This window comes from Pogona vitticeps, chromosome 2 (genome assembly GCF_051106095.1).
Source record: "Pogona vitticeps strain Pit_001003342236 chromosome 2, PviZW2.1, whole genome shotgun sequence".
Taxonomy (NCBI): domain Eukaryota; kingdom Metazoa; phylum Chordata; class Lepidosauria; order Squamata; family Agamidae; genus Pogona; species Pogona vitticeps.
In genome coordinates, this window is record NC_135784.1 from 251,323,262 (window position 1) to 251,345,744 (window position 22,483).

Here is a 22,483-nt window from a genome sequence, read left to right on the forward strand (position 1 = left end):
TCAAAGTCATTCAGTTTCATGCCAAAGTGTAATGACAATTAGTTCTGTGTATGATGGTTTCAGTGGTCTAAATTCTTTCCAAACTGATAGCTTTAGATTTGTACCCAAAAGTCAAGAAACAGCTTGCAATGCAAAAAAATAGTGGTTTGGTGAACTCTCTCTTTGCCAAACTAAAACAAATGTTTATTGGCTTATGTTAGTTTATTGGCGTATGAGAGTTATTCAAAGCTCTGAAAATTTACTTTTCAGGAATACACTTCCTAATATCCTGCAGGCATAAAGTCGTTGGACATGCTGGCTTAAAAATTTCTGGGAGTTTTAGTTCAAAGATACAGTGGTGCCTCGCTTAGTGAGTGCACCGTATAGCGATGTTTCCGCATAGCGATCCCTTTTTTTGGATCGCTATACGGAAACATACCCGATCTTCGCAATGGGGAAAACCCGCATTGCGAAGATCGGGTACTGCGGCGGCCATTTTGGAGCCACCGAACAGCTGTTCGGTGGCTCCAAAATGGCCACCGGAAGCCCGGAAATGGCTGCCGGCAGCCGTTTTCACGCCCTGCCCTCGCTTAGCGAGGGCGCGGAAATGGCTGCCGGCAAGAGGAATCCTCGCTGAACGGGTAAGTAAGCAAGGTATTGGAACGCATTAAACTAAGTTTAATGCGTTTCAATACCTTTTCCCTACCCATTTAGCGATGATTCCGCATAGCGAGGGTTAATCCGGAACGGATTAACCTCGCTATGCGGGGCACCACTGTATATCTTTTTAAAGCTCTTTGGGAAGATGGTTGACTACTTATTTATCTGTCTGGAACATCTGCACTGCTGGATAGCTCAGTGGTTTAGATATTTGGCTGCAGAGCCAGAGGTTGGGAGTTCGATTCCCCACTGTGCCTCCTTGACAGAGGCTGGACTTTATGATCCATAGGGTACCTTCCAGCTCTGCAGTTTTCAGATGATGGTGATGCATTCCCCAGCAAATATATAAATGCCATCATCTGCCTTAACAATGCTTATAGTCTGTGATCCATTGACAGTGACGGAACAGTCAACATATTAAGCTTAGCGTTTGTATTCATGTAGCAGTAACCAAGCTGCAGCAACAGAACATGATCATAAAACCATGTCAGCAAATAAGTGACAGTAGATCATAGCAAATCCTAGATAATTTTTGAAGCCTGTCACAGCTGAAACAACTCCCCAAAACTTGTTTAAAGTGTGTAATGGGGGGGATAACGCTTGTTGAAAGGCAATGCCATATTTGAGTACCACAACTGGAAAAAATCTTGTCTCTTCCACCAAATACCCATCATTGTTAGTGATAGGTAGAGATCTGACTCCTCACTCACATTGTTGTCATGCATCCCATTTCCCCCCTCTGTACTTGTGTGAGAGAAAGACATTTTCAGATGGAATCCATGGGAATTCCTCCATTTACGTAATTTAGAAAGACATTTTCAGATGGAATCCATGGGAATTCCTGCATCTACGTAATTTTTAACAGATTGCATAAACTGTACAAATCACACAAGTTGCACAACTTGTGAAAACTGCACAAAACCATGAGACCAGCTGCCTTGTTGCAGGATTTTCAATATTAGAAGCATTACTTAGTTTGTCTGCATCCTTTTGATCAATGAGGCAATCCTTTTGTGCAGAGACATTTTGTTCAAGTGGCAGAAGCAAAAATGGCGCTGCTTATTCTTTTGCTATTCATGAGACATCATGCAGGAGTCAACAGTTTCTCAAAAGGATTTCTTGGTATCTTCAGAGCCTGTCATGTTGCAAAAAATGTTCACATCCCTCATGAGAGGCCAAGAACAAGCTTCACAGAAAGAATCAGAAAATGTCTAGCAGGCTTTTTTTACATTAGGTGGCACCTCTTGAGATGTTCTCATCACGTTCCACTTCAATTCTTTGAATCCAGGCCTGACCTCTTTTATTAAAGTTTGAAAATAACCAGAGAGCAATTAAGCTGGAACAAATTAGCATAATAAAAACAAGCCTAGTAACCACATCATTCTGGGTCAATGGAGGTTTCTAGAATGTCGCTGTGAAAGTGGGGTTCTTTTCCTTACTGCTTTTTGCTGTTTTCTGAAGATGATTCCATGTCAGCAAGCCTCTGTTGTATGTGTCAGTTATTTGTGTCATATTTCCTGGGATTTCCCCTGTTTGGTCTCTCTTTGTGAATGGTAGCAAGCACAAGAATGTATCCTGTAGACCAGGGGTGTCCAACCTTTCACCTTCCCTGGGCCACATTAGAAGATGAAAATTTGGTTTGGGCCGCACATAAATTTGGTTTGTGCTGCATGGGGAGCAGCCCTAGCCGTCCTCCATAGCCCCGCTCCAAGCGCGCTTACCGGCAGCTGCGATCTCAGATAGCAGAGGCTGCCAGCTTCAACTCTGGCGGCTTTATGGGGCTGGGAGGGGGTCCACCTATTTACGGGGATGGCACAATGCAGTCACACAGCCCCCCTGTCCCCTCCCCTCCCACTCCTTCCTTCCCTCTCTCCCCCTCTACTCTTGTGACGTGCCCCGGCCGCAAGCGTCGGCAGTGTAACTTGAAACTTTGGAATTTCTTTAAAAATAAAAAATTGCACTGGGCCGCATTACGAGCTGACCTGGGCCGCATGCGGCCCTCGGGCCGCAGGTTGGACAAGCCTGCTGTAGACCATCTTGACTGCTGCCCTTGTTGTCATCAATATTTGGGCTATCCGTTGCAATTTCAAGCTTGCCATTCTTTTTGCCTGCTGGCAATGTGGGCACATATTGTTCAGCAATATCAGACAAAATACTGATGTTTTGAATCATGGATACAGAAGCGCAATATCCCACATTCATACAGTTGTGTGGTTTTGTGTGTGTGTGTGTGTGTGTGTGTGTGTGTGTGTGTGTGTGATGAAGAACTGAATCCTTTTTTTTTTTTTGGCTGAAGAAGGACTAGGATTTCAGTGAACAGCTGCGCATAACATCAGAGACAGTAGGAAGTTAACATGAAGCAAAACATTGCTGATAGAGAACCTGGCCAAAGGAGTATTTGGTCTTCTTTAATTAAACTTACACTATTTAGTTCTTATAGCTATAGCAATTTTAGCAGCAGAGATTATGGCACTCATGGCAGTAAAAGGCAATTCCTTCTACCAAATAAAAATGACATATACATATAATTCCTGAGTAATCAAAATCTTAAGCAACATGCACACACAGATGTTACATACAACTAGTAATTTTAAATCTGATTTTTTTTTAAATTTTATTTTGGACTTGAGTCCATAGCTGATCTCAAATTGATGGCCTGTAGGATATTGGGAGGGAAATATGCAAGTATCCAGCTCTGCCATAAAGCATATTAGTACTACTCAGGGCCAGAAAACAGCATGGAGGGGAAGATAAAAGATTAAACCCAGCTCTACCAGCATACAGATGCAATCCTGATTTCCCCCAGCTAGGGATTTAAAGTGTCATTTTTGTTGTTCTTGTGCAAGAATAAGAAAGTACCTTTCCCCCCTCCTTTGCTCACACAGCAGCAAGCTATCCTCTCCTGGTGTTTGAGAAGGTTCTTGCATGTTAGAAAGCAATTTTTGCACAAATTGCACAAATTAAGCAAATTGCGAAGTTTCCGACATCATTTTGATCTATTGCTTCACAAAGGGAAAAGGCTCCAGTTTGACCCAGAGACATTTTGGGCAAATTGTGGAAAACTTGAATTATTTTTTTTTAAAAAATGTGTCTAGTTCTTGTACTGGAAAAGATAAGTCTCTCCAAGGGTCAATGGTTTCTCTACAGTGTGTTAGGACACCCTGTATCATTAAGGAATAATTTTGAAACATTATTCATATCCCTACTGCCATGTTTTCAAAACAACATGTTAGTGATATGGTTAGCATCACGACTTGCTTAGCTTAATTAACCGCCATAACCTGGGGATTCACTGCCATTGTTCAAGAATATATTAGTTCTGTGACAAGCAGCCTCTTTCCTGATATTCCCAGCTGAGGTAACACACCAGTCTAGCTCAGGCCAGGTAGAAGCAACTTAGACTGTCCATCCATATCTTTTATTCATAATCTCAGGATATCTTTGTGAGCATTCAGCTCAATGCCACTTGGTTCAGTGACGTGCTGATTCTATTATTGCCCCACACAGAATGTTTATATATACTCATTAATACAACTGTTTCATAACCAAATGTACATCAACCAGAACAGTCAATAAAGTATCTTCTTCTATTCTTGAGAATGTCATCAAAACACTTGTTAGGAAGCAAACTCATTTCCAGTCTCAACTGCAATTTACAGGGTTTTAGGCACCAATGATAGCTTGTCTGCCTGGTTTAAAAAGAGTTCCTGATATAACAGAACCTGACATTGTTTACCTCAGCCTATTATGCCTGCTGCATTCACTGAATGCTTCAGTGGATGAGGAAAATCGAAAGAAGGCTATTCATTGTAATGTCAGATTTATTTGTTTGTTTGTTTGTTTGTTTGTTTGTTTGTTTGCAGAAATCAATTGTTGATCAAACTCAAAATGTACTCAGCAGATCCAGAGTAACTGAACATTTTTGACTGTCACCACAATTGCAAGATGCCTTAAAGAGCACTGAAAAAAAATCCTAGATTGGTTTCATTTTATTTTTGGTGCGCATTGTTCTCTGCTAGCGCTGCTGACAATATCGCAAAATGGAGTAGCCCTGATGTCAGAGGTTGTATGTGCAGACATGAAAAGACCTCTCTCTCCTTTCTTGCAACATATTGCTTCATTATAAATTTCTTGGCACGGCCCGTTTATGACTGAAATAATTAGTTGTGTTTAGTATTTATAGCTGGTTATCATGATGCTTTCTGTACTGCTAATTAATTTTATGGCCAGCATGTTTCAAATGCAATTAGTTAGGTATGGCAATGATCATAATATTTTACATATTCCGGGCAACGTTTTGCCCATGTACTGTGAAACCTGCTGGTAAACTGAATGTCAGATTCACTTAATGTCTTGTTCTTACCATGAATGCCCACATAGGGCAGTGTACGGACAAAAATTATGAGCTGAATCTCTGCAGATGTTGATTATTTTGAACTGTATATAATAGATATGTATATCTGTTTACATGTGCAGATGTGTTTGCGTGTGCATATACAGTAAATATATACACACACAGGCATACGTATTAAAAAGCAAAGACGGTAATGCAGTACAGGCTCCGTGTGACCTTGAGCGGTAAAACAAGTAGGATTTTTATTATTCAGGATGATGTGGATGAAAGGAACCTAAATGGCAAATGTGTGACAGTATAACTTGGTCACCTAATCATTCTCCCGACTCTATCTTTAGAAAGAGGGAGGCAGTCTCAGCACAGCTCTGTTGCACATGTATCTATCTATCTATCATGGAGGTGCCCCGTTAAGCCTAACCTGATGACCATTTTGAAGAGCCTTCAGAGTACCATCCATTCCTACCGGAAGATACCATCCCTAGACACAAAGAAATACTTCTTTGACTGTAGATAGTTTGCTTATTTACTTCAGCTCCAACAACCCTATTTAGGAGTCATATTTGCCAAAAAGCCAAATGTGAGGGGGAGAAAGGGGAAGCACAACAAAAGGTCATCCTCCACCCCACCATATTGCAGATATCCTGTAGCTTCTCTCTTGGAGTTGAAGGGGACACACAAATACAGTGTACATGTTCCTAGCATGTATGACAGCTCCAAGTATAATATATTTTGTGCTATGGTCTTTGGCTTCATCATGAAACTGCTTATGAAGTGTAGTTGGTTCAGTATTATTTGTCTTCTGCGGCTGAAGGAGCCTTACCAACAGATCAGTCCAGATCAAGGATCTCACTAGCTTCAGCTTGCTCCATCAATAGTTAGGAGGGAGGGAGGGAAGGATAACCTTAATAGTTGGCAACAATAGCTTGCAAAGGTGCCTGTTCTTTTTCCTTCACTGATTGCAATTGTTGCTATTGCTGGTGCTTAATTATGCCCAGTGGCAAGGAAAGAATGCCAGCAATCCTTGAATAAGAGTCTCCACCTAACCTTTACCAAAAAAAAAGGTGCACATATATTTTTTGTCAAGTTGCAATATTTACTGCAAACATTTTCATTCATCTTTTTAGGCCTTTATGATCAACCCTCCTGACATTCACTATAATACAACGTTTGCATTTATGTCACGCTTCCCATCTGGAAGACTTACAACATCTCTGTAGCAGTATTACAATTTTATCTGTTCTGGGATAGAGATATAAGTTATTTCTGTGTGATAGATTCTGAGGCCACAAGTTTGGTGCCTTTCAATGAGATGAGCTATGCAGGAAGCAAACAAAACAGCTTCTCATGGGGAGGGGGGAAGGAGGGAAAGGGCATTTCTTACATCAAAAGAAGCAAAGTGCACAATTTATACTACTCTCGCACCTCCCTTCATCCACAGTTCAGTTCCTTCCCCGCAAACCAATGGATCTGTAGGATTGCCGGGGAATCAGCAATTTGACTAACAGCTGGATGTAAATACACCCTGCAGTGTTCGGCAGCCATATCCTCCACTGGAATGGGATCTTCTAGTAGAATTAAAACACTAAAACAGAGTTGTGGAATGTCTTCTTGAAATATAACTGGATTTTAACTCCCACCAGCCTTAGCCAGCATAGCCAGTGGTGGGGGTTGTTGGGACATGAAGTCCAACCATAACATATTCCTCAGCTGTGCATCAAATCAGAACCCTCCCCAGTCTATTGAAAGGCCATTAAAGAGGTGACAAAGCCTGCTCTAAGCCTAAACTCAGCTATTAAGAGGGCCATCTCCTTGGAAAACACAAGGGAAATAAGTAAAACCTGCCAAACAGTTGAATATATGAACAGTACTGTTTTAGCTAAAAATTATTGAATAGATTAAAATTAGCAGCCAGAAGTGTCAAATGCCACTGACAAAATGCCATAGAAAAGGATGACATCAGGTCACTAGCTGTGCTGTCTATGTCAAGATTGCTAGGTTGCCCAAATGAAATGTCGCAATATAAAAGGCTGGAAAATGCAAAATAATATCTGTAGGCCGCTTCACATGAACTCAGCTGCATCTTCACATCCTTAAAAGGACCTGCATGGAAGAGACTAGATTTTTAAAAATAAAATCATATTACAGAAAATCAAGGTACATTAACCACCACAATAGCAAAAGTCCAATTGCATCTTTGTATGAAAAAAGCCTTTTCTTTCCCTTCCTTTGGAAAAGCACATAAAGAGCTTCTGTTTGGTGTGTTTCTGTGATTCTCATTAATAAACACTTAGCACAATAAACTGTCCCTCACTGTTTGTCCATGTAAAGGAGTCATAAACCTCTGTGGATTTATAATCTATGACTATAGGAAAGAGGTCTCTATCCACTAAGACAGCCATTCTCAACCTTTTTTCAGTCATGGCCCTTTAAGGAACTCTTCTCAGGTTCCAGAGAGCCTTGTCAAACGAGGAAAGCCTTTGGCTGTGTGCAGACAAGGATACAACACAAACAAGCAAATTTCTGCCCCCCTTCAAATCTGCCAGGGCCGCCCCGGGGGCCATATGGTTCCAATGGGAATGGCTGAACTAATGGATTACAACCGGTTACTATGAAAAATGACCAGATTTTCAATCAATTTCTACAAAACACATATCTAAGGTTCTCTTTTACAAACAGAAGTAACATTGTTTATCTAGTGATAATTGTCATCCTCCAAACATTGGTTCCAAAAAGCTGCAAGTTTCACCGTGGTTATACAGAACTCACTTCTGAGTAAATGTTCCAGGGATTTTGCTGTACAGAAAGTTTCCCTTTGTATAAATACAAGGTCTAGGAAAGGGCAGATCAAAATGTTAATAAATTCTAGTCACAACTTAGTGCAAAATAGGGGAGACACAGTAGTGAATGATAGAATATTAGTAATTAATGAAAGCTCCTTGCTGTTCTCTCCCCCACCCCCCATTATGTGTTTGAGGGTGAAAAATCAAGCTTGAGTGCCTGCCACATGGCATAACTGGCTTTGCCTGAGGTAACCAAATGGTATGAAACCTAAGGTACATGAGACACAATCATTCTGAGCTCTTACTGTGTCTTTTTGATAACTTACAGCCTTATCCTGAAATGCCATCTCTGGAATAAAACTCCTCAGAGATGATGTGGAATGCATGAAAATATTTTGATTAAATGTCCCTGAGGGAGTGGGTATGCCACGAAAACTTGGTGCTGGTGCTGGTGGGAGAAAGTACCAAAAAAATCCCATGCCTGATACCTCTCTGAATCCTTTGAACAGATATGCGCTTGCACTTTAATCCAATGCATCATTTATTTTTATTATTATATTTTTCAGAAAGAAGGCAGCAGTGACTTTGTGTGACTTACATAGGAGCTGCATTTGAAGCATTCTGCGAGATTTACCAACTGTGTGCAGTTAAAGTGTCTGGAGATGCGTCAATTAACCTTGGTGTGTATTAGCTAATATTAATTATAGATTTCAAGCGCTCACTGAGACAAGCACACGAGCATCCTTCAGAAAGGGGTCATCCTTAATGTACTCATTTTGGCTTTGCATCTGCCCTCTCTTCCAAACAAATTTGTTTGTGTTTGACAAGCATAACATTAGTGGTACTGACTTCCTTTAGTGTTCGCTGACACCAGCGTGAAAGCCTGCTACTGCCCTTTTGGATGGTAAGCACGAAAGCTTCATCTCTCCAGGCCAGGCCTCAAATTTCAAGAGGGCAAGAAGTTGTCCTCAATTCACCCAATTATCTTTCCATCAAATACTGGTAAAAAACAGCACTTATCTATTGTGTGGGAGATGGGAGATTCCCCTTCTCCTCAGCTGCACCATTGCGGCTGCTTCATAAATCCCCTGAAAGATAACATGCTGAGCAGTGTATGTCAGGGTCAGTAGGGGATACATTAGAAACACAAAATGGATTTCCTTATGCTCCATTAAAATATATATTTAGAAACACCAGCAGGTAGAAAGAAGCACTTACCAGAAGCCAGGCTGTTGTGTTGGATAATAATTTTCCCTTAAAAAAGAAAAATAAGCAGTGGGAAAATAAATCTTCATCTTTCTGAATTAATAGTTACGTTCATATTTTTATTATTTGGTTTAATAAATGTGGTTTTCTGCAGAACAGAGTGGGAGGGGCTCCTCTGGACGATTCCCAAGGAGGAACTGCATGTCTTTAAAAAGGGCGAAAGAGGCATGCCAATTTATATATTTATGCACAAAACGAGGAACAATTGTCATGATTAGAATAAGAATATAATGGCATAAATCCTCTTGCTTACTGTAAGCCAAATCATACCTGTTGGTCTGTTCCTCCTCAGTAAACAAACCATCCCTTCTGTGATTCTTGTGGGTGTGCCTGTGCGCTGGCTTGGTGTATGCGACCTTAGAATCGTGACGGGGACAATTTATTTAGCAGGGAGGAATGGCCTGAAAGCTACATTTTGGTGTACACGAAAAGCAACAAGATTTTGGCTGTAATGTATAATCATAGTTGGGGAAAATTAGAAAAAGACAATATAAGTTCAACAGTGGTGCTAGCTTTATTGGACCACTTAAAAACTGAAGAAACAGATAGCTTTCAATGGTAATCCATCTTCTTCAGGCTGAGCACCAGATTTTGTAGATAGTTTAAAACAAATATATACGAGAGCACCAAAAATTCGTAGCAGATGGATGTGGCAGGTAGTGAGCAGCAGATGGTAAAGATTCATATGATCAGATCTATCTACATCATGAGTGCAAACTTTAGGGGACCAGGGGCCACAGCCACCTATCACAATGAAACTGGATGTGAATGAAAACAAACTTACTTCCAAATTTTTAAAAAACTTAAAATAAGTTGGGAGCAGACATTTTTTAGAGAAGAACCATGTCTCAAGGTGGTATGATTTCTGTGGTTCTTGAAAAAGATCTCTCTTTTTTTCTCATCATCCCCAGAGATCTTAGAGATTAAGCAACAATAGAAAAGTCTTCGTTTTTAGTGCAACTCCTAGAGCAATGGTTCCCAACCTTGGAAGCCCAGATGTTCTTGGACTAAAAATCCCAAAAGCCTTTGCCACTAGGTGTGCCGGCCAGAATTTCTGAGCATTGCAGTCCAAGAACATCTGGGGACCCAAGATTGGGAATTACTGTCCTAGAGCCTGGGCATCACCCCCAGATCTTAAAATTATTTCCTAGTTCCTTATATGCATGGGAGAATTTGTACAAAGAAAGCCATTATTACGGAAGAATTGACACCAGTTTATTGCGTGACTTGATGGCTTGCCCTTCCATCGCTGGTTGTATAATCATTTCCCACAGCATTGCAGTAGCTAATCATGCTTACTTGTATATAACAACCCTGGTCTTATTGCCACCGGTTTTGTGATTGTGAGAAAATTGTTGAAGACCTGTCATCTAGGTGTGATAGGAAAGCAGTGATGTGGGCTATTTTTGTCAAATTGACAAACTGTAATCTCAAGCCCTCCAACCCTCCATTTGCAACATCCCTTGTTGACTTTGCAGAATGGCCACCCATCTGCAATTGACAAAAGACTTCCCATAAAGACAATTTGGTTACAAATACTCTTTCATTGCCTTCATTACTTGCTTTCATCAGGTGTACTGTTTTATTGCCCATGTCACTCTGTTCTTTAGAAATCTGGCTGAATGCCTTCTTTGTTTCAGTCCAAATACCAGTTTCCATTGAACTTTTCTTCTTCTTTTTTTTCAAAAGCTGTCTGGAATACAATGAAAAGTGGAGGGAGCTCATCTTTACATCTTTGAAAAGATTGTCTTAGAGGAAAAGGGATTTTTTTTTTCAAATGCAGTAATGACCCAGCTTAGCTCTATTATATAATTCAGGTTGTAGATGGATTTTTTTTTATTAAAGTGTTCCTTCAGAATCTCATTCAAGTTAAGGAAAAAGAAGAAACTGCATGTAAGAGAAAACAGAGGTTGGGCGTGATAAATCTGCATGATTAGGAATCAGTCAAAAACAAGCAAGCAAGGGAAGGGAACAAGAAATGAGAAACTGTCCTCTGTTGAAGACCAAATACCTGGGCTTTGCATTGGTACATAATTAAGCTTTAGAGAACTGTAGGCTTCTGGAGTGCAGCAGGGCACTCAATATCATAATAAAATGTTAGTTGTTAATTCTGTTAATAAATAACATGCTTATAGTTGTGCTATTCAGAAAATAATATGAAGTTTAACTTAAAAAGGATATCCACCACAATATAATATAATATAATCCAAAAAGTTAGTGAACACTTTGATAAGAGGGCAATGTAAGTAACTTTCATCCTAAATATTTTTGCAGTTGCAGTGAAAGCACATCCTTATTTAAAGAAGTATACATGCATCTGAATTAAAGATTGACTCATATAAGTACCTGCAAGCCAAAAGGATGGAATAAAGAAATGCATCACCTCCTGTTCTAACAGGCATTAACAGGTAATACAACATGCAGGTGATTGCTTTAGAAAAATTAAATATTTAGCAGAAACTAAAAAGAGCTCTAGAACTATTTTTAGTAAGAACTTGAAGCTTAGCACTGTTGTGCTTAAAAGAGATGGATATTTCTATCCATTAGGAATTATTTGGCACAAAGGTCAAGAAAAATTGTGCAGGAAGAAGCCAAATTCGTACTCTTCCCTTCTAGTAACACCTCCAGGTGCAAAAGTGTGAAACATTACACATACAGTCTGAAATCAAGTAGTAAATTAGAACTAGAGTAAGCCCATTAATGCTAACATGCGCTGGATTATGGAGAAAGCCAGAGAGTTCCAGAAAAACATCTTCTTCTGCTTCACTGACTACGCAAAAGCCTTTGACTGTGTGGACCACAATAAACTACAGCAAGTTCTTAAAGAAACGGGGGTGCCTCACCACCTTATCTGTCTCCTAAGGAATCTATATGTGGGACAAAAAGCAATGGTTAGAACTGGATATGGAATAACTGATTGGTTCAAAATTGGGAAAGGAGTATGACAAGATTGTATATTGTCTCCCTGCTTATTTCACTTATATGCAGAATACATCATGCGAAAGGCAGGACTGGATGAATCCCAAGCTGGAACTAAGATTGCCAGAAGAAATATCAACAACCTCAGATATGCAGATGATACCACTCTGATGACAGAAAGTGAGGAGGAATTAAAGAACCTTTCACTGAGGGTGAAAGAGGAGAGTGAAAAAAATTGTCAGAAGCTCAACATAAAAAAAATAAGATCATGGATACTGGTCCCATCATCTCCTGGCAAATACAGGAGGCAGTGACAGATTGTACTTTCTTGGGCTCCATGATCACTGCAGACGGCGACAGCAGCCACGAAATTAAAAGATGCCTGCTTCTTGAGAGGAAAGCGATGACAAACCTAGATAGCATCTTAAAAAGCAGACATCACGTTGCCGACAAAGGTCCGCATAGTCGAAGCTATGGTTTTTTCAGTAGCAATGAATGGAAGTGAGAGCAGGACCATAAAGAAGGCTGACCGCCAAAGAATTGTGATGCTGGAGGAGACTCTTGAGAGTTCCCTGGACTGCAAAGAGAACAAACATATCCATTTTGAAGGGAATCAATCCAGAGTGCTCACTGGAAGGACAAATCCTGAAGTTGAGGCTTCAATTCTTTGGCCATCTCATGAGAAGAGGAGACTCCCTGGAAAAATGTTGGGAAAGAGGAGAAGGGAACGACAGAGGACAAGATGGCTGGACAGTGTCATCGAATCTACCAACATGAATTTGACCCAACTCCAGAAGACAATGGAAGACAGGAGGGCCTAGGGTGCTCTGGTCCATGGGTCACAAAGAGTTGGACACGACTTAACGATTAAACAACAACAAAGCCCATTAAATGAGTAGAACCTACAGAGGAGTTGACTCACCAAATCCCCACTGATTCAATGGGCCTAATCTAGTTGCTGTTTGTTACTGGATTTCAGTCATTGAGTAAATCACAGTTTCTGTTATCAAGTTTTATCTTCCTTTGAGGTAGTTTCTGTTTCAGAATTGTGAAATACCTGCTTTACTGCACATTGGATGTAGCCTGCAAAATGTTGTTGCCTGGGATAAAAAGCAAGGTCGTCCAGCTCCTCCTGTTCCATGTTCAAGAACCAGCTAGGCTGGCAATCGTATTTCACTCAATAGTGGTGATGAGGCACAACATCTGAAGATGGCAAAATAGTTTTAGGGGCACCGGGCAGGCCATGATGCTGCTTCCCGCTAGCACTAGTTGCCACCACCAACTGACAGGCTTCTTGATCTTATTGAAGTCAGCCCTGGTTGGATTGTCTTCCTCCTCCCATTCCTCCAGATGGCAGTGATGTCTCTGGAGAAATGGGGCTGGTGCCTCCATTTCTGAGGATGCTAAGAATCCACTCTGGATTTTAGTTTGCACTTTACAGGAGCAAATTGAAGATACCGAACTCTCACCTCAAAATAGTTTCAGCACCTTGGAGAGGTCCTATCAAGGGCAGATTGAAACCAAGAGGGGGTTCACAGCATCATCAAAATGGGAGTCACCAGCTGTTATTAGGAGTAAAAAAAATAATGTCTGGATTATTCTTTTAATCACTTCCATTTCATACAGATCATTTCCTGCAACAATGGTAAGGACAAATTGCTAAATGAATATGTTATACTTCTAACACCAGTTCTCTGGGACAAAAGTCAAAATGCAATATTATAAATATAATAATGCTGAAAATACAGGAAAATGTGAGTTGCAGTCCAAATCAAACTTCCCCAATAGTTTGGAAGGAATGAGAAACGGACTGCACCCTCTTCACTTTAACAGAATAAGAAAATTGTCACTTCCGGCTTCTATAAAATTAACAACTATGGCATGTCAAAAAAGATTGCAGTGAGTTTATCTTTGTTTTCATTTAATAACCTTTCCTCTACATTTCCATGGAAGATGATCTGTATGAAAGGCAAGTAATTAAAAAGATAATCCAGACTGCCACAACAGCACTTGGGTGAAGTTCAGGTTAATTGTACTTGCACACATGATAATTAGTTTATCGGTTGTGCTATGTTGGTTGAACTTAACGTTCCATTTGCTTCATCTCCTTTCCTTTTGTCCACGATTTACACAAGCACAGAGTTGTCAGTGGGAAAAATGAACTTGGCCAATGTGACTTTCATGGCTTTAAAAATCCAGTTTTTCATTTCTTCCTCAAAGCTTAACATTGTTTTTTGTTGTTGGTGGTACACAGCATTATGTTGCCCCTTTTATTGGTAACAAAATTTGAATATGTGTCTCTGTGTTTAACCCAGCATATTCAACTCCCCCACCTTTTTTTTCAGTATTGGAAAAATCCTTAGTTCCATAATCCCTACAAAAGAACTCATTTTTTTTGTACTCTCCTCTTATATTTTGCTGCTTTCCCACATAATGTTTAATGGCTGTTCATGCAGCAAAGGGCTTAGCTTCTGGGTTGACTCTGTTGAGTGATACCAGAATGTATCTTGGACACATTGAGCATTGAACAGGGGTTAGTTAACCTGCTCCTGGAAAAGTCAGCAGCTTCAGGTAGTGGAGCTTGACCACAGCTTGGAAACAGCTGAATAATTATAGTACATTAACATTCAGTTCATTACTTTCTTCCATCCAATGGGCCAAAACACCACCAATAAATTCAACAGCTAGTATCCTGTTGTATAGCTCTACCTGCTTAATGGAAGTGATATCACTGGCAGTGGCAGGTTGCCACTAGTTAAAGAGTTCCTCTTTTTCTTCCAGAGTGTATGCAACTTTGTATCATTTAGTATGAGCTGAGCATGTCCCAAAATCAAAACTGAAGCTCTTTCATTGGTAGCTATCTGCCACTGCTAGTGACATCACTCCTGTTGCTATACAACAGGATTCTAGTCATGGTTTTAAAAGTAATATTTTAAAAGTAACCTGAATAATGTTTCTGGTTGTTGAGTACCCTCATTTATTGCTGTGCCCTCCAAAAAGGGAAAGGACCCACACACCTTCAATAAAATATTAGGTCAATAAGTAGTGTTTCTTATATTTGGACCTCAAATCCTTGTTGACCACAAATCTCAGAAGCTATAACCAACATGAACAATAGCCAGGATTTCTTGGAGCCATAGACCATGAACATCTGGGACCCCAAGTTTGGGACCACTGCCCTCTACAGACCCCCAAAATTTTCATCACATTCAACAGACGTCTGAGCAGAAGACAGAAGCTAATTTATGTTAAGAAAACCTTCAGTTCCTTCTGTTGCATGTCTACACAGGACTGATTTCCTTTCACATCTACCACATCTCAAGGACTGTCAAATGACTGAAAACTGCCGCCTTCTAAGTTCTAGTGGATAATTTAATTTGATAAAACCTTAATGCTAAGATAGGAATGAGAGCCTTCAGGGATTTTGTTGAAAAATAAGGACTAAACATTTAGTTACTTTTAACAATTGTCATGACAAACGTTACCACTTTGAAGCCTTTGGTGCTATGACTGTAACTGATTACTTTTTAAAGTAACTTTTCTATATCAGGTCTATACACGTCCAACAAGACTTAAAGACAAATCTTTATTTTCTGTTGATGTGGAAGGGAGAATATCAAGAAAATCTACAAGAAACGTAATAGCTGAAGTCACAGTTCCCCCTTTCGTATTTAATACACAAACCAAAACAACTATTCAAAGAGATATTATTACCCATTTAAAAAACACAGAGACTGAAACAGAAAGAAATATGGCAAATGCTTGTCCTCTGTGACAGTGATCCAATTCATTAGTCCTAATTTATTCAAGCTGCAAATACAGATAACAAGCTTTTGCTGTTGTCTGTTGTATTTTGCCTTTGCAGATTGATTTATAAGCCTCATCCCTTGTCACATCAGCCCCAAAGAGTATGCCACTACTATTTCAAATAGCAGACTGATAGAAAGTGAGTAATTTGCCAAAGATCACCCAGTAAATCCATAACTGAACCCAAGTTCAGTTTGAGGTCTTCTGGGTTCATCAGTCTACTACGTACTTAAATTCACTGGCTATCCAAATCTCACATCATTTCCTGAGCTGTTGTTTATTTAGACAAAAGCTTATTTGTGTAGCCTGCATAATCAACTTGTAAACCACCCAGAGAATGCTTGAAGCACTATGGGGCGGTATATAAGCAGCATGCTTTGCTTTTGATTTCTGTTTGAAATAATACTATGCAGTGTGTGTATGTGGGTGTTTATTTATAAATTAGAATCAGAGAGGCAGAATACCTGGGAATAATCCTGCACAGTATGTCTGACTTGCTGTTATGAATGCATGTACATCTGTCAGTATGACTAATATCACAGTGCTGACTTGGGGAAGAAAATTATGTGGAAAATGATTGTCAGGATCTTTCTCTCCTTCCATCTTCTATTTTCTTGTTTCTTGTTGTAAACCATTCTGTTTAAATTCAGTTATGTTCAGTTTTATTTTTTTCCTTCATTTTTTTCATTTCAATGTTTTATTTTAAGCTTGGTTTTAAATAGCAGGAGGCAGAGAGGACTACCTGCACCACAACAATTTCACACACAGAGATTTGGATTCAATTCATAATGTGGATTGCTTTACATTTTGCTAATGCAACGAAGTCTGAAAAATTAGGGGAAATGGTAAGAATTTAATGAAAACATTGACATATTCTTATAAGAAGAATATTTGGCATCACATATGCCAGGTGAACCTGTACCTGAAGAGATTTGGCCTGCCCACAGTGACACATGCCTTCGTTACATCCTGGCTGGATTATTGTAATGCAGTCTATGTGGGGCTTCCTATGGAAAGTGTCAGGAAACTTCAGCAGGTCCAAAATGCAGCAGCCATATTGCTAACTGAGGCTGGCCACAGAGGTCACATAGACTCCCTGCTACAGGAGCTCCACTGGCTCCGGATTCATTTCCGGGCTGAATTCAAAGTAGTGGTTCTAACATATACTGTGAAGCCCTAAACCAGTGGTCCCCAACCTTGGGCCTCCAGATGTTCTTCGACTTCAATTCCCAGAAATCCTGGCCAGCAGAGGTGGTGGTGAAGGCTTCTTGGAGTTGTAGTTCAATAACATCTGGAGGCCCAAGGTTGAGGACCACTGCCCTAAACAGCTTGGGCCCAAACTTTCTCAAGGACTGCATCTCAATGAGCCCATTGGAGTGTTAAGATCAGGAGAGGCCTTTCTCTCAGTCCCACCATCTTCACAGGTGCACTTGGTAGGTACACGGGAGAGGGCCTTCTTTTTTACTGTTCCCAGACTTTGGAAATCCCTCCCATAGGAGGCTAAGCTGATCCCATCTTTATTGTCCTTCCACAAGCAGGCAAAGACTTTGGTCTTCAGGCAGACTTTCCCTGAGTGACTGGCTGGCTGCCTGAGTGGGGTTTTAAATTGATGATTTTACCTTGCTGCTTTGAATGTATTTTGGTGTTGTTTATGTTTTTCAGTATGTTATTTGTTTGACCATTTTTGTACTGTATTTATACATTCACCATTGTTAGCTTTAAATGATGCAAGCCACCTTATATCCTTTTAAAGGAAAAAGGTGGAGTAAAAATATTTTAAATAAAAAATAAAATGAAATATGTTGTTCCCTAGAATCTTTAGTCTATGGTTCTAATCTGAAAGAAATTCTGATTAAGTATGGTCATATTTAAAGTCATACAGGTAAATCCTATGTGTGTTTCCCTAGAAGAAAGACCCACTGTGTCCAATCTGATTTGTTCCCAAATAAATCTCTTCAAGATTGCAAATTTAGTGTTGCTATTCCAGCACTCCTTGTGTTATTGATATCTGCAGGGAAAGAATCTCATCTTGTTTCCTGTGGCAAAGGGAAGGAGTTAATTCAGCCCTGCAGTTTAAACGATCAGCCAAGGTCGGCTTTCAGATTTTGTTTAGGTTAATGAGACCCATACATGTACTAAAAAGGCACATTTTGTTAATAGTGCAATGCCCTTTTCGGTTCTTAGTGGTCAGGTCTCAGAAGACTACCAAATACCTCAGTCATTATGTCAATTAGGCTTCTAAGAACTGATTGGCACTTTGTAGTCAAGTAAAGGGTTAAAAAGTTGCTTTTTGAACAGGCTTAGCAAAAACGGATCCTGTCCAGTAGAAAAGGAAAATAAAAATGTGTATAATAAATCAATGCCATGTTATATGATGTTTGTATTTACTCACACTGCAGGTCAATGATGATGATGGAGCTTTCTGGCACTACACTGGGGAATGACTCTGTCCATGAATTTCTCTGTTCATCCCATAGAGACGGGATCCGGAACATCCCTTGGTCCTACAGCTGTTCTTCCTGAGAGCTTAAGATGGCCTTGCAAATAGTGAAAATAAAGTGGGATTTTCATTGAGTGGGATTCTGGTCTCCTGTTGGGCATGTTGCAGAAACAAGGCAAGGGAAAATGCAGTCCTGTTTTCTTTCAGATTCTAAGCTTACAAATCCAAGCTATTTCCATCCCTAATATGAAGATGTGTGTGAAATGCTGTACATTCTTCAAAAACAACTGAAAAGAAATCCTTCTCTGTTTGCATTCACTTAATTCAATAGGCACTGCTATTTCCAGGAGGAAAGGACCATATTCGAACCCCCTGCCATTTAGAAGTTAATGATGAAAACCCTCTAGGGAAGGGGCAGTGTCAATTCTAATTTGGCACAAAAACAGGGATTCAAATGCAGAGAAGAATTAAGACCTCAACTTCCTAGGCAGAGATGGATAAATCTGACAGTTCTGGGTTCTCATACATTCTTCATCTCTTTCCTGCAACCTATATTTTTTGCATCAAAAATATGAAGAAATTTACAATTTTTGGTTAAATATTGATTAAAAACCAAGATTAAAGCAATACTTCCTCATCATCTCTCATTTTCATGTTGCAAAGCATGAATAGAGCATGAACAGATCTCCTCTTCTGGGTGAACCATACAGCCAAAGGAACACATTGTAGAATTGAAGAGTAAAAAAATAAACCTGAATCTTAAGCTGCATTGAAGCATTTAAGCTCTGTGAAATTTATGACAAAGTTACTCAAGCGGAAAAAAATGTTCATAGCTTCTGTCTGGAATCTCAATTTACATTTTTCAAACAAAAGGCTGATGCCTGGTAAAACAATGCCATTTAGAAAGCAACACAGTGAGAATCAGAAATCATCTTTCCTCTCAGGATAATAAAATACAAGCTTAGAATCAATGGAATATCAATGAAAATGATTTGTAATGAGCCTCAGGTCCAAAGTGAGAATTGCCATTTATATTCACAATCTGAACAGTGGAACAGATGGTATATATAAAATAAATCAATTGTTTTATATATTATAGCAGCTGGCTGCATTAACTACAATAAGAAACTATAACTCTAACTTTAGGAAGTTTTGCATGGCATGCCAAAAAAGGAAAGAAATGGAAACATCAAGCATTTTGCAAATGTTTGTGCTATTTACTTTTGCTATGTTACATTCACACTGTTATGCATTGTTAAAATACAGTGCCCTCATCAATAAAATATTTAACCCAACTTGGATGATTAACCATGAGTCAAGAGATTAACTTTAAAAGCATAAACTATTGGCATTATTAGGACAATTAGACCAGCTCACATCAGAATTCCATGTTTCTGTTAGGGATTAGTGCAAAAAGAAATGCACAGATTTAAGGTCATTACTCCAATTAGACTTATTTACATCAATCTTTTATGGTTTGATTGCAATATGGCTAATGTTTTTATGCTGGAGCAGGAAGTCTGATGTTAAGTCAAGGGCACAATTCATCAAACCAGAACTTAACTGTGAATAATAATATTCACATAGAAGGTTAACTCTTTTATACTACTGAGTCATGCAGATTCACCTTCTAAAGTACCCATGATGAATAAACAATTAGAAAATATCAAGCAGTATTATGCTACACCCTAAAGCTGAAATATACAACTGCTCAGCAGTAGTACATGATATAATTTTTGCAAGATTATTTAGCCCACATGATATACAACTGCAGATGGAAATTTTGACAAAAGATTACAATTCTTCTCCCTCAATATTTTTCATGGCCCATGGGAATAACTGAAGCATGAACTTAAATCCAACAGGACTCCCGACTAAAGGGGGTGTAATGAATTACTAGAATTTAGTGTAGATTAACCATTTATCAGTTGATTCAATAGGTCAAATTTAGTTGGGATTACCAATTAGATTTAGGTAGGAGAGAACGGAATCATGTGATTCTACTGATCATGAAATTTGGTGTTGTGTATAAGTTTAGGAAAACTTTTCACATACCTATTTCCTAAGGTAGCAATGTTTAGGAGATTGAATTGGTTAGATCAATTAAAAATATTTTTGGAAAGCTTGAAAGACATCCCAGTTAAATAGGCAAAATATTTTAAAGAGGAAGAGTAAATTGTTTCCAAAAAACACCTTTGCCTAAAAACTGTAGATGGCAGGTTGCATCTTAGATGTATCTCCTTAATTGCTCATCACTCATGGGGTGCTGCCTCTTCTTCAGTGGCAGATAATCCTGAAACAATTTTATTTATCTCTTTTTGGTGCTTCTTCATTATCCCCAAAGGAAGAATCTTAGTAATTGAAAATAACAATCCTGGGTAGTATAATAATATACCACAGTACTCTATGAACGTTCGCTTCATTTCTTCTTCCAGTACTTGGGGAAAGGGGGACCTTGAGAGAATTTGCATTAGAATATGTAACATTGTTTTATTTGCTTTGTTGTTTGCTTTTGGTTAGCGGGGGGCGGTTCTTGTCCAGGGCAGAAATGGACTGGGCAATTTTAGAGGAAACAGACCTAACTGAATCATCAGGAACCATATCTAATAATAATAATAAAATGGTCTCCACACATGTCTTTTGACAAGTAATTTACTTTATCTGTGAAAGATCCATGCGATATTCAGCAGAAGTCCACAGGAGCTAAGGATTTCATCTGATTTAAATAGCAAATATTCTTGAATTCCCACTAACTGGAGAAACAAGTACTGCATGGTATTAATACAAGCATACAGTCCAGTAATTTCTTTTATTAGTGCAACTGTTCCTGCAGAACAGAAATCTGCTGTCATGCATTATAAGTTCTTCAGCTACCTTTCTTTGGTCTTCTGTTCTCATAACCACATATAGAAATGCAGTCCTTCCAGACATTTTAGTGGTCTAACAGGGCAGTGATTTTTGTTGTTGCTGTTTAAGGTAATTGAAGGTGCATTTGGGATTGCTTTCTTTATTCTGTCAGTTTTACACTGGTACCTATACACAATGACAGCTGGACAGAGAATAAAGCTGTCTGGATCTTTTATTCTGGAGGACACTTAAGACGTTTCAGGATAGTTGTAAGCCATACTGTTTGCATCGACTCTTTCATAATATTGCACTAACCGTGATCTCACAGAATAAAACTGAAAGTTAGACTGCTACCATGGGTGTGGAAAATAGTAGCTACAATCAAGAAACGTAAACTGGTGTCTAACAAATATAATTCATGGTGATAATTATCTGTCACTGCAGAATAAAAATTGACATTTTTAAATATCAGGAGGTTAATATTTCTGTCCCAATTAGGCCCATTTATGTTGCTGAAGTATTTAATACAATGTGTAGGGGTGGGAGGGATGGGGAGCAGAACAAAGGTGAAATGAAGACTTCTGAGAGGAGAAAAAAAATGACATCTGCCAAATTGACTTCCAAGCAATAAAGAACACCTCCCATTGGAATATTTTTAGTGCTTTTAATTCTTCTGTTTAAATATCTCAATCTCATGAATCTTTCACTGGGTTACTATCTTTTACATCTCACATAAAGCCTCACTTTACTGTGAGAGCAGATCACTCAATCAGAAACAAACATAGTGCATAGACCAACTATATATTGCTGTGTATCTTTTCTTGCCACCCCCTCTCTCAATATTTATTTTATTTATTTTTATTTATTCATTACATATATACCCTGCCCACTACGCTGGATGGTTAACATTTAGAAACAAAACAAGAGGATGTCACAGGGGCATGAGATTTCCAAAGGCCTCTTCAAATAATATAATTTTCACCCATTTTCTGAAGGCCAAAAGGGAAGGAGCCTGGCATAGATTCACAGAAAACCCATTCCATAGCATTGTGGCCACCACTGAGGATGTGACATATAAAATGAAAACGATTATAAACTATAAATCAGGGGTCCCCAACCCCCGGTCCATGGCCCGGTGCTGGTCCGTGAGGAGCCATCAGCTGGGCCGTAGGGACACAGTGGTAGCCATTACAAAAAGAGCCCAGCAGGGAGACTATTTGAATTTCCCGGGCTCCTGCCTTCCCCCGCTGGGTACGTCCACACTGCTGGCTTTCCAGGTGGGCTCCAGGAAGCAGAGCCCAGCTGGAAAGCCAGCAGCGCAGACGGACCCAGTGGTGGGAGGCAGGAGCCCGGGAAATTCAAATGGCCTCCCCACCAGGCTCTGCCTCCAGCTGCTGGGTCCATCCATGCTTCTGGCTTTCCAGGCAGGCT

The 22,483-nt window shown here is 39.5% G+C and overlaps 1 long non-coding RNA gene across 2 annotated transcripts in view; it reads left to right on the forward strand.

The window, feature by feature from the left end:
• The window catches only part of LOC140704207 (uncharacterized), a 33,568-nt gene extending 11,627 nt beyond the window's left edge, over positions 1–21,941 (forward strand). The window contains exons 2-3 of one of the 2 annotated variants that reach the window (XR_013542111.1): positions 8,340–8,453; positions 18,165–21,941. This is a non-coding gene — a long non-coding RNA (uncharacterized LOC140704207). Of the gene's footprint in view, positions 1–8,339; positions 16,863–18,164 lie in introns of those variants that run through there. The other variant, XR_013542110.1, reaches the window with a different exon arrangement.
• Positions 21,942–22,483: the final 542 nt, after the last annotated feature.